The 12,655-nt window shown below is 40.8% G+C and overlaps 1 protein-coding gene across 12 annotated transcripts in view; it reads left to right on the top strand.

The window, feature by feature from the left end:
* The window catches only part of mamo (maternal gene required for meiosis), a 530,597-nt gene that overhangs the window by 187,046 nt on the left and 330,896 nt on the right, over nucleotides 1-12,655 (top strand). The window lies entirely within an intron of this gene.

Below are 12,655 nucleotides of genomic sequence, written 5' to 3' on the forward strand. Positions count from 1 at the left end.
ATTGGGAATATGTGCTCCGATAGCTCTAGTTCCTGATTGGGACAGGTTTGGATTCCAATCAAAGAGCGAACCGTCACCGCCATCGCGGTTGCCGCGGTCGGGCGGGGCTTTGGGATTGGAGGGAAGTTAATTGGATGGAATAATCATCGGCTCAGGGTTTTACAAGTTGAGGGAAGGGAACCGGAATCGGAACCTGCGAAGATTCCGGATGCGTTGGATTTCCCTAAGTGATGATTGTAATTAACACACGTGCGGTGGAATATTGGAATTGATCATTTGGCATCACGTTTATGGTCAGGGATGCCAGGTTCTATTAAGAAAAAAATTCTTCAACGAGATCGACGAAATGTTTTCACATGCCTTGACCGCTACTTTAAACATTTGCAGGCTGAGGAACGTGTTCAATATTTTACATCAGTGTTGCAAAATATCAAAAACTTAAATCCATCCAATGACAAAAATCAACAAGCTAACAAAACTCACCAGCTGCAAATCTTACCAACCTGGGGTGAGATTGGGTTCAAGATTTTTACTTTACACCCGAACGTGACCCGAAAAACTTCCATCACTGCTGACAGCAGTACTTAGCAAGCCATACTTTCTGGTGTGCAACGGAATTATTTACTTATGTGTGTCGAGTCAACTTTCCTGAACTTCTCTTTGAAGTTTCCTGGAGTCCTCTCTGAAATTTCCTGGACTCCTTTCTAAAGTTTCCTGAACTTATTTCTGAAGTTTCCTGAACTTCTCTCTGAAGTTTCGTGAACTTCTCTTTGAAAAATCCTGAACTTTTCGCTGAAGCTTCCTGGACTCCTCTATGAAGTTTCCTGAACTTCTCTCTGAAGTTTCGTGAACTACTTTCTGAAGTTTCCTGAACTCTTTTCTAAAGCTTTCTGAACTCCTCTCTGAAATTTTCTGAACTTCTCTCTGAACTTTCGTGAACTTCTCTCTGACATTTCCTGAACTTCTCTCTGAAGTTTTCTGAACTTATCTATGAAGTTTCATGAACTCCTCTCTGAGATTTCTTGAACTTCTCTATGAAGTTTCCTGAACTGCTCTCTGATGTTTTCTGAACTTCTCTCTGAAATTTCCTGAACTTCTTTCTGATGTTTCCTGAACTTCTGTCTGAAGTTTCCTGAATTTCTCTCTGAAGTTTCCTGAACTTATCTATGAAGTTTCCTGAACTCGTCTTTGAGATTTCTTGAACTTATCTCTAAAGTTTCCTGAACTTCTCTCTGATGTTTCCTGAACTTCTCTCTGAAGTTTCCTGAGCTTCTCTCTGAAGTTTCCCGATCTTCTCTATGAAGTTTCCTGAACTTATTTATGAAGTTGCTTGAACTTCTCTCTGAAGTTTCCTCACCTCCTCTCTGATATTTCCTGAACTTCTCTCTGAAGTTTCCTGAACTTCTCTCTGAAGTTTCGTGAACTCCTTTCTGATGTTTCCTGAACTTCTCTCTGAAGTTTTCTGAACTTATCTATGAAGTTTCATGAACTCCTCTCTGAGATTTCTTGAACTTCTCTATGAAGTTTCCTGAACTGCTCTCTGATGTTTTCTGAACTTCTCTCTGAAATTTCCTGAACTTCTTTCTGATGTTTCCTGAACTTCTGTCTGAAGTTTCCTGAATTTCTCTCTGAAGTTTCCTGAACTTATCTATGAAGTTTCCTGAACTTCTCTCTACAGTTTCCTGAACTTCTCCCTGAAAAATCCTGAACTTTTCGCTGAAGCTACCTGAACTCCTCTCTGAAATTTCCTGAACTTCTCTCTGAAGCTTCCTGAACTTCTCTCTGAAGTTTTCTCTATGAAGGATTCAATGAAAAAAATGTCAAAGGACAAAAGATCAATCGACACAAGGTCGAAGGGGAAACGATTGAATGGACAAAAATTTAAAATGGACAAATGGAATTTAAAGGGAAAAATGGACAAATTTTGGATTGGACAAAAGGATGAAAGAACTTTCGAGCGGTTCAAGCTGGAGTGTCTAGTTGGTATAATCTGTCAAATAACTGATCATGTTATAAAGATTTAACAATAACTTTCGAGCAGCTTCAGCAGGATTGTTCAATAGTTTTAACGTATCTGTCAATGAAGTGCTCGTTTCAAAGGAATTTTTTTTAAGGCTTTTTAGCTAGTTCATCTCGGTTTTATGGTAAAGCTTACAGGATGTGGTAAAAATGGACTTGGCGACCCCTGAGACCGGAACTCAAACTGACGGCAGCACATTGGGCAGGTCTGGCAAACGAAGCGATGAAGAAGATAAGGAGATTGATAGAGCAGAAAAATAGATTGGTGAAAAAAAAATCAAGAAGGAAATAATTGTATTGAACAAAAAATATTAGTTCCTCGGCACCGTTTTGCTCCAAAAGACATTAAGCCTACCAAATAAATATTATGAAAAAATAGAGTTTCACTTAGGTCACTCAAAGTCTAAGCTTGATTTACTTACTCCATTCGACCTCTTGTCCATTCGACCATTTGTCCATTGGACTTGTTGTAATTCGATCTTTTGTCCTGCGACCTTTCGTCCTACAAACCTCTGAAAATTTCTGAACTTCACGCTAGCTCTTCCTAAACTTCTCTAAAGGTTCCTAAACTTTTCCGAACTAATACCTATTTTTGGATAAATTACAATTAAAATTAAAAAAAAATGTTTCCGTGGCAGCCTACCACTTAAAAACGAAAATTTATGGCATGTTCTGATGTTATCCATCTCATCATGAAAAAAAGTGGCACTCTAAACAAAACCGAAAGGCCGATTGTTGTGGTTTTAAGAGTCAAATCGTTTGCCATGATGACTTGGTTTAACATGAAATTTTTCCTTTGGCAGAATAGGAAAAAAATTAGGTTTTCAGAATTTCGATGTCTTTAACCAATATTTTTAGAAAAATATAAATGTTTTTTCTTCGGGGCGGTAAGCTTTCCGTTAAGGGATTATTTATCACTCAGGAAAATATAATAACGTTTTGATTTTTCGAAAAGTATTGGAAAAGATATAAAAAATCTTTAAAAATCATTTTTTTTTTCTAATTTTTCAAAGAAAATTCACATGCAAAAATATTTTTTTAAATCACCATGGCATACAGTTGGACTCAAAAAACCACAAAACATCGAATTTTCGGTTTTGTCTTAATAGCGTACTGTTTTTCACTCGAATATCTCTGCTAAAGCTTTCCAAATATTGTCTTAACTAACTTCTTTAATTCTTTTTTTCTGAAGAAAGATCTTCTTTTTTTCGATTTAAGTTCCCTGAAGGAAGGGATTTTTTTTATATTTTCGGACAGGTTTGGGCCGAAAGGTCTCGTAATTTTATTAAATTTTGCCCACAGGTAGAGTTTATGGTTATATGAACGATTTTTTTACGTAGGACTACGTCTGTAATTTCTATATGGGGGTACACTTTGTGAAAACTGAAAATGGAACATGTTACGAAATTATGAAAGATTTTGAACTTTACTACCTAAGCTGCCGCTGGACCAATTTCAATAATTTTATCATCAATCGATCAGAAATATTTCTATGCATCGACAGCAATGTTTCTGACTGTATTTTCAACAAGAAACTATTGAAAAGTGGTAAATGTCAAGCATTATCCAAGAGCGTCGAAATAACTTAAAAATTGCTGCTTCCCCAACACTGTCAGCAGAGAGTCGTTAGTAGACGAAACAAGTCGAAGTGGCATTCGCCTCCGATCATCGGGCGTGTGTGAATAGGGAGGATGCAATTGCGTAACATTTTGCACACTCATCGCCATATTCAGAACCACACGCCCCCCAACGACCACACAAAATGCTCTCCAGAGTTGTAATCTTCTAACCAAACTTGGAAGCAGGGGTGCAAGTGATTTTGATCGATTCTAAGGATCCACTTCAGCATTTAAATACATTCGGATGAATTTTCATCTATATTCTGCAGCTCCACAATATATTGAAACAAACGTCGGACAAGTTTCAAGAGGTCAAAACAAGTGCGTATACAACTTTTGATGATTTGGAGCTGTCTGACATGTTTGGATGGTTTACCATACATTCTAGAAATTTCAGGGAAATCAAAGGAACTTCAAATGCTACACTTCAAAACTTGAACAGAATTCTGCATTTATTGTAGTTTAGATGTTTCGGAGACTTGGTGAAGACAAGGCCGAATCTATGACAATAACCTGAACCGGGAAAACTGGGAGAATCGAGGATTAACCAGGAGTCGAAAACAAATAGTAATGTCGGGGGACACAAACCCCTTGCCACCCCTCATCAACGGATGAGTTTGGTAAAGGGAATGCTCGATCTGATTCTTATCTTCCTCAAAATTGTCCTTTGCTCGCTTTCTACTTTCTATGTACAATTTTCACACAGTTGTGCTATAACGGAACTATTAAGCATCTCCAACTGTATTTGTATTATTTTCTAACGTTGAAAACTTTTCACGTCACAGAATTAAGAAAATTTACCCATTTCTACGATATCGAATGTACGTCAAGCAAGGATTTTTCCGATTTTAAGTAAATCCTGGATCTTGAATTTCTGTGTGCGGAATTTTTGAAATTACTAATTTATTTCTTTGAAGCATCATTGAATGAGATAATTGCATCATTTCAAATGTGTCAATGATTTCCTCAGATTTACTTTTAAATTTAGGATTCTTATTAACTATCGTATAGTTCTGTCCGATGTTCACTAGACATTTTCTGCATAACAGTCATGGAATTTGGTGCAGAGCCAGAAAACTCCAAAAAAATTTGCTCTACATTTATCTTCGTATATCTTAATAATTAAAAAAAAAGTTCTAATTTCTCTCCAAAGATTTCCTAATGATTTGCTTAGAATATTCCTCGGGATTTTTTTAGTTTGCCATTTAAAATTTAGAATAGTATGATTCCAACATTTTCTTAAATACTAACTCAGAATTTAATGAGAATTATTCTCAGATTATCCTAGGAATTCTTCTCAAAATGGCCTAGAGAGGATCTTATGGAGTTTTTTTTTAAATATATTTCATGAAATTCTCCGTGGAATTTCATTGCGAATTTCATCCAAATATCCTGGAAAACTACTCAGAGTTTTTTTTTTAATATTCTTAAAATTTCCTTAAACATGTTCAAACTAGCTTGAAATTCTATAAACATTGTTTGAGCTGTATTAAGAATTAGATATCCTAGGAACTAAATCCATAGTTTCTAGCAGCTTTCTTGAGGAATCTATGAGAAAAGGTCGAAAGACAAAAAGTCTAACGATAAAAGGTCGAAGGAATAAAGGTCGAAGGACAAAAGATCATTTCAACCTTTTGTCCATTCGTCTTTTGTTCGTCCGTCCGTTAGACCATTTTTCCATTCGACCTTTTTGTCCTACAACCGTCGGTAGGCTTTGATGAACAGTTTCTAAAACGATTGTATCGAGTGGAGATTGTATAAATCATAATGACGATTGTCTGAATGGGCCAATTAGCCGAAATGGCCAGTAGGCAGCACTGGACGTACACCTGGAAAACTTCTTCCCCGCTGTAACTGTCCCAATCACCGTCGTAGTGCACTTGTTCATAACAATGAATAAATTGATTCGATTAGAGGAACAATCGTACATTCCATCAGCTCATTACCCAAGGCACCTCTAATGCACTTTTTTCCCCCCTCCGATCGTCGTGACAATCCCATATAGCTATCACCTCGCGCACAATGACACCTGTCAGCAGCCACATTCTAGTGAACTTGTCACCCCTTTCAGAACGAAACCGGACGGACAGTCAGACGAAAAACAAACACACTCTGGGTTCGTTCGGACTGACATCCGATCCTTCTCGTCGTCGTCGTCGTCGTCATCGTCCTCCTCCTCCGCCTCGGCCAGGACCAACAGCTTACAATCGCGCATCATTCCATCCAACCGACCGACCTACCTAGATACGAAAACGCATAAAGCACTTTCAATCACCATCATCATCGTCACCGCCGTCGTCCTACACGGGCCTGGCGGGAGTTTGATGCGCTTCACTTATGTAAATTTGATGTAAAAATATGCGTCAACTGTCCCGAGCCGGTACTTACACACGTCGTCGTCGTCGTCGTTGTCTGACTGCAGGCACTTACCCATTCCCCCTACGAGCCCATATTCGCGCTCCGGTTGTTGGTTATAATTATTGATCGATGGAGCGACTACCGACTGGCAGTACAAACGATGTTCATTACAAGGTGCGGAGGGGGGGGGGGGGTGTAAAGAGAAAGGGTGGTTAATCCCTGTGAAAATTATACCCGGTGGGTTTGGCCGATCAGGGCGAGGGGGTTTTTCTCACGCGGATGTATCGGGAGAAGTGTAAGTGGTTCGGAAAGTTATCCTTGGGTGAACAAAATTGGGGTCGTGGTGAGGTCTTCTGGAGGAGTCGGACATTTTTGAACTACAAAAGGACCTGTACGGTGGTAGACTTTCTACGAAGGATTCGATCAGCTTGCAGGACACACTCCTCACACATTGCACCTTTTCATCCATCCCTCGTGGTCGGATCTAATTGAATGATAATCACAGTCATTTTTGCGTGAGGCTGTGGGAATATGTAATTGATTGTTGCGAATCAGTGGGAGGGCAGTCATCGTCGATGGGAGTTTTGTTCCGTTTCCAAAAAACCCCACCGTCAATTGCTGCCGGATCCGGGTGGAAGCAGAGGGAGCAGCATGTCGCACCAATTTGCGCTGACGACCTACTGCTCTAAATATCGATCGACGCACTACCCCAGAGTCCCCAATTTGAAGAGCAAAGAGCTGAGTGGAGCAGTGGAATGACAAAAGGCGAAGCGAAATTGCTGGCAGGGCAAAACTTTGCATGATACAGCTGGCAGCTGCTGCTGCATCATATCTGGTGTGCTTATGCATTTTGCCAAGAACGAAACTTTTGCGATGCTACCAAGGCGCAGATGAGGAAGAAAACGAAGCTGAGAGGCTCATCGTAAATGCAGCTTCAAAGTGCATGTCACGCGCGTTCTTCCTCCCTCGTTGCCCCGGGGGCCACTTCAGCAGATCCCCCCGTTAAAGCTTAGAACTTCTCACGACGGCACTGAATTAGGGCACCGACAGACACCGGCTACGGTGGTAGTGGGTGGCAACGTTGTCGTTTAAGTGCGTCACATAAATTGCCTTCACCCCCGCTTGATCCTCTCCGATACACGAAGGGACCGGGCAAATGCAGCGCAATCAAGTTTACGTACTCTCGATTATGAAGTACGCACATATCGAAGACTCATCGACAAGAACGACAAGGCCTTATAGGCGGGAGCGCGCTAATGAAGTGGGACGGGATAATCTGTTATGCACTGATCGTGATCCACCTAGTTGGCGCCGTTTGTCGCCGCACATTCGAGAAAGGGCTTTGCGAAGCTAATCAGTTACACGCAGATACTGGCCCATCAATACGCTTGATTTGATCCGAGGCATTTTGGCAGGCTCAATTTTCGACTACTTTCAATGCATTCTGTGGAGTTTCGAAATCTTTGAGAACGTTTTTACGAACTAGAAGACCGTGGAACTTGCTCCATAGAAGTTGAGCTAAGATCTGGAGAATATCAGAACTCATTTAATAGAAATTGAGGTAACTTTCTTGCGAGCAGTTCAGGGAACTTACTATAGTGCAAATTAGAGAACTTAGTTTAGAGAAGATCTTACTGGGAAAACTTAATTTGGAGAAGAAGCTGAAGGCGCTTACTTTAGAGAAGACCGTGGAGCTCACTTCCGAGAATATCAGAGAACTTGCATCATAGAAATTCAGGACAATTACTTCAACTTTGGACCAAGAACAAGATGACTAGCGAACCAGGAAGTTGAGAAAAGCGGGAAATCGAGAATTCTAAGTCACCGGGAAAAACCGGGGAAAACCCGTGAATTTAGATGACAAACCGGGGAAAAACGTGCTTCTTGCAAACGTTTAAAAACCCTTGGACTGGACTAGATTTTCATAATACAGTCTCTTTGAAGAACTATTAAGAACTTTTGACGTAGACTACGTCTTACAGAAATGTACAGGGGTAAATCGGAAATCTAAAATTGTGACCGTCACAAAAGGTGTTAGATTTTGAACGCAAATAACGTTGTCATCTATAGATGAAATTGACATCCAAACTCACCCATCGATAAGAAATAACTGCACAATTCTGCTGAAATTTTCTATAAAAATCTTTTGAAAAATGTACAAGTAAACCGCGATAATTTTACCATTGTATTCGAACGAAAATTTTCCCTCAGTCTGTCCATGAAAATTCCCCGAACTACTCGGTAAATCTATCTAATCCATCCTGAAGTGTTCGTTATTCTACTGAGGATCTTTCTAGAATCGCCCTGAAATCAATTAAACAGCCCTGATAATCTTTTACCATCCCGAAAGTTGTCGGATGGAGCATCTGTGATGTTTCACAAATTTGTATTGAGTTCATTTAACTTCCCTGATGTTCCCTGAAATAGCTTTAATTTTATAAACTTTTCAAAATGTATCACTATTTCTCTAAATGTAATGTAACTGCCTTACAATTCTCGAAATATATCTGATACTCTAAGAACTTTCCTGAAGTTACCGCAATTTTCCCGATATTCATGGAACTATTTTAAAGTTCTCAGAACAGCCATAAAGTTCACGTAACTTCCCTTAAAATCTTTACTCTCAACTTCTTCATGATGATTCAGCGTAGCATCGATCTGTTTTGCCACTATGGACCCTTGTCTCAGTTGAAGTTAAACTAGTGGATTGATTGATCCCGATGAGCTTCATGACGATTCGGAGATCCTAGAATATCTTATAGTTATGGAATTCGCTCGCAATTGATGGTTTCATGATTTAGTTTAGACATGATTCGTTGGTAAGAACACTATCCAAGTAGTTGTTGATTTAGTAGATCGTAAGATCTGAATTCCAATGCAATTTGGAGAACTTGGAACATCTTATAATCTTAGAAATCGTTCGTAAAAGTTGACTCATCGGCTTCACGAATCGGCTTGTATCTGTTTCGCTTCTACGAACCATTTTATCAGTCGTGGTTGATCTAGTGGATTGAATGATCTGATCTCCAGGACAGTGCGTTGAACTTAGAGCATGATTTGCATCGACTCCATGATTAAGTTTGGACATGTTTAATTGTCAAGGACATTGTCCCAGTCGTATGAACTTAACTGCAAGTCGATTTTTAAAACCTAGAATAGCTGATAAACATTGGAATCGATTGTAAATGATGACTGATAGACTCCATGAATCTACATGAGCATGTTTCACTACTTGAGATATAATCTCTTTTTTTTTTCCTTGATTTGTTTCCCGTCGATCTTGTTTTCCGTGCTGAGCACCAATGCTACCGACGCCAGGGAGGCAGCTCCAACACCTGGACCCTACCTGTCGACCCATCCTCATGAACCGGGGAACAACGGCTTTACTTCCCTTCCGAAAGGAAGGCGTGATCCGAGATGTTATGCCTCAGAACATCCCGGTGGCGCCGACTGGGATTGAAACCAGGCCTGCTGGGGTGAGAGGTAATCACGCTTACCACTACACCAGCGGCGCCGCTGAGATATAATCTCAGTCATGGTTCAATTGAAGTGGATTGAATGATCCGTACTCCAGGGTGATTTGGAGAACCTATAGCATCTTATATTGAAATAAATCGATCGTAATTGATGCGCACCAGCTCCATGAAATGGTGTGGACATGCTTCGTTGTTAAGGACTTAGTATCAGCCGTGTTTGATCTAGTAGAACATTTGATCTAAACTCAAAGTCGGTTGGGAGATCCTAGAACATCTTATATACATGATACCTGATCTTCAACGATGCACGTGAACTTTTTGAATCTGCTTGGATATGCTCCTCAACTATGGACAATGTCCTAGTTGTGATTGAGCTAGTAGATTGAATGATATGTAATCCAGGAAGATTTGCAGTCTAGAACTTCTTATATGCATACAAATTGGATCGTGATTGTTGCGTGTACGCTCTACGAATGTGGTTGGAAATATTGCAAGCCTTGGTTCTGGTTCATATAATCTGAACTCTTGAATAATTCACAAGACTTAGAATAAGAACACCAGACAATGGCTTATACGTTCAGGACAATTTTAAAATATCTAAGAAAACGCCAATAAAGGCCTTTTACATGTTTGATTGAGCCTAACGTCAAAAAGGCATTAAACACACTAACAAAGCAAGTTTCCCAACTAACAATTTCGGTTTAATAAGGGTTCTAAAGACCATGATTTAGACTTGTAGCATGCTTTAAAACCTCCATAAAACTTGCAATATTACTTGGGTTACTTATTATGAAATTCTGTCCAGCGTCCAGTTGAACAAACAATAGAACATGAATGGATTGGAATTGGTTTGGGCCTCCCTTAGCTCAGTCGGTAGAGGCGCAGCTACATAGCAATACCATGCTGGAGGTGGCTGGGTTCTATTCCCGGTCCGATCTAGGAATTTTTCGGGGTGGAAAATTTCTCTAATTCCCTGGGCATAGAGTATGATTGTACTTGCCTTGCCACACAATTGTACTAGTTGAGCTGAGAGCACGCAATAAACTAATATGCGATAAGCAATAAGCTTGAAATACGAAGAAGAAGAAGAAGAAGAAGAAGAAGAAGGATTGCGATGGAATCTCCTAAACAAACACCTTCAATTTACTCGAGGAGTTTTCAAAGTACACTCTTAAAATTCACACGAGAAATGCTCGAATGCTGAACCATGACTTAAACCTTGTTCAAATCGTTGCGGATCCCCGAAATTCCCTAGATTTATCACCTGAAGGTCTTCTAGAAACGCTCACCAGCAAATCTTCCAGAAGTGCTTATGAATTGTTCTGAGTTCAACGCAAGATTCTACGGTCCATTGAGTACCTTAGACATACTCTCTGCGTATTATTTGAGGGTCTTCCAGACTGCTCCCGAAACTCACAGGCCTTGCCTTAGAAGTGCTCTTGGTTTTGCCTCAAAGTTAAGTAGATTAGGTCTGTTCAACATCTAAATTCTACCCTGTGAAACCTTTTCGACATTACCCATTGAGTCCTCTGGGCTTGCCCTCTCGGGGAGTTTGATAAATTCTATTTCCGGTTTTATCATGGTCTTCAAGTCCATTGCAAGCCTTAAGGCGGAAAAGCCCGATCCGAGTAAGCCTACCTGTCGGATAGGAAACTGATTAGGCTTAAATCGAACCCAGTTTCCCTGTTGTCACGACTGTCAAACTTGCCATTTCCGTTCTGCTTCCGTCCACAGTGTGTTCGGGGAAACCTTTTTCGAAACCACAATAAAACCAAGATGGTTAATTCGTAGGCAACTAGTGTTCCCTACCCGGGACATTCCCTATTTCCCTAATCTCGGAAAACGGTATTTTTGTTCAGAAGCCATACCAAGGGCATTCCTTCTCACTAAAAATAGACCGCACCACACCTTTATAAATTTAACTTTTTGTGTCTCTTGAATAGACCGATTTAGAGCAACTTACTTCAATTGACTTGGCCGGAAAATGGATGAAATCCTCAAATTAATGCACTTTCACAGTTGTTAACTTTTGTAAGCCGATACCATTTCTGCATTGCTGTGTTGCATCCATCATGCTAGCGGACGTCGAGAAATGTTCCATTCCGAAAATCCCCTCCATTGAAGATTCGAAGAACCATAGGTTTTTCAAAACTGTTGTGTAATTCCGTTTGCCGTTAAAGAATTTAAAAGATTCCGAGGTTCATAGCTAATTGAGCCCAGCAAATAAACGATTCATAATAGTCCGACGACATCGACGACGAGCGGTTCGTGTGAGTCGCAGATCAGGGAACTAAAAGGCAGAACGCAGCTATGAAATCAATCAATTGAAATGAATGAGAAACCCTCCACACACCGGTCGGGCTCGCTATGAATGAACCCTCCCGCGCCCTGCTGCTCCACAAGACTTAACTCACGACCTCCCACCACCCACACTTTTCCCTAGATTCACTTTGTGTTCAAATCCGCTATTCAGGGGGAGAGAAAAAAAACAGTCACTGGATTGCGTGTTGCACTCTTCCTTCTCGCTCACCCCCCTCTTTCCAGCAGACCATGTAGCAACTCAGAATCCAGTCAGTTAGGCAGTCAGCCGATGATGGTGGGAAGAGTTTGGGGACCGCACGAGGCCTATTGTTTTGTCGTGACCGAATCCACCAGCCCTTCCACCTTTTGACGACGCCGACGAACGCGATTTTGTGTCCGGTATGTTTTAGTATCGATTTTTAGTTCAGTGCCATTCGTGCTGAACTAGCACACACTCACACCAACCACTGCTGAGCTGCATCAATACATAAAATTGATATGAAATTGAATCGACTAGTTTAACTATTGAATTTTTAATTCGACCGCGCTTCGGCTTTTCTACAATGATTGAAATCCGTCACTTTTTCCCTCGATCGGAGGAGAACGCAGTTCTTGCAAGCAAGTTGGAGAGCTCGCCGACACGTGACGTAACTATCGATCTGAGAAGCGCGCTGTTTTGTAACTGGTGCCAAATGCATAACCATACAGCCACATAGGCATACGACGCATTCGGAACGGTGTGATGCTGCGGCAGCATCATCACTGCATTATCTATTTATCATCGCAATGACCGACGCCGCTCGCCGGACCTTAGGCATTCATCCCGAGTGTTTCAGTTGATGCAACTGCCGCATCATCCATCGGTGAACGGCAGCAGAAGCA

The sequence above is a fragment of the Ochlerotatus camptorhynchus genome, unplaced genomic scaffold (genome assembly GCF_037179485.1).
Source record: "Ochlerotatus camptorhynchus isolate MF236.1 unplaced genomic scaffold, CSIRO-AGI_Acam_v1.1 ptg000313l, whole genome shotgun sequence".
NCBI lineage: Eukaryota > Metazoa > Arthropoda > Insecta > Diptera > Culicidae > Ochlerotatus > Ochlerotatus camptorhynchus.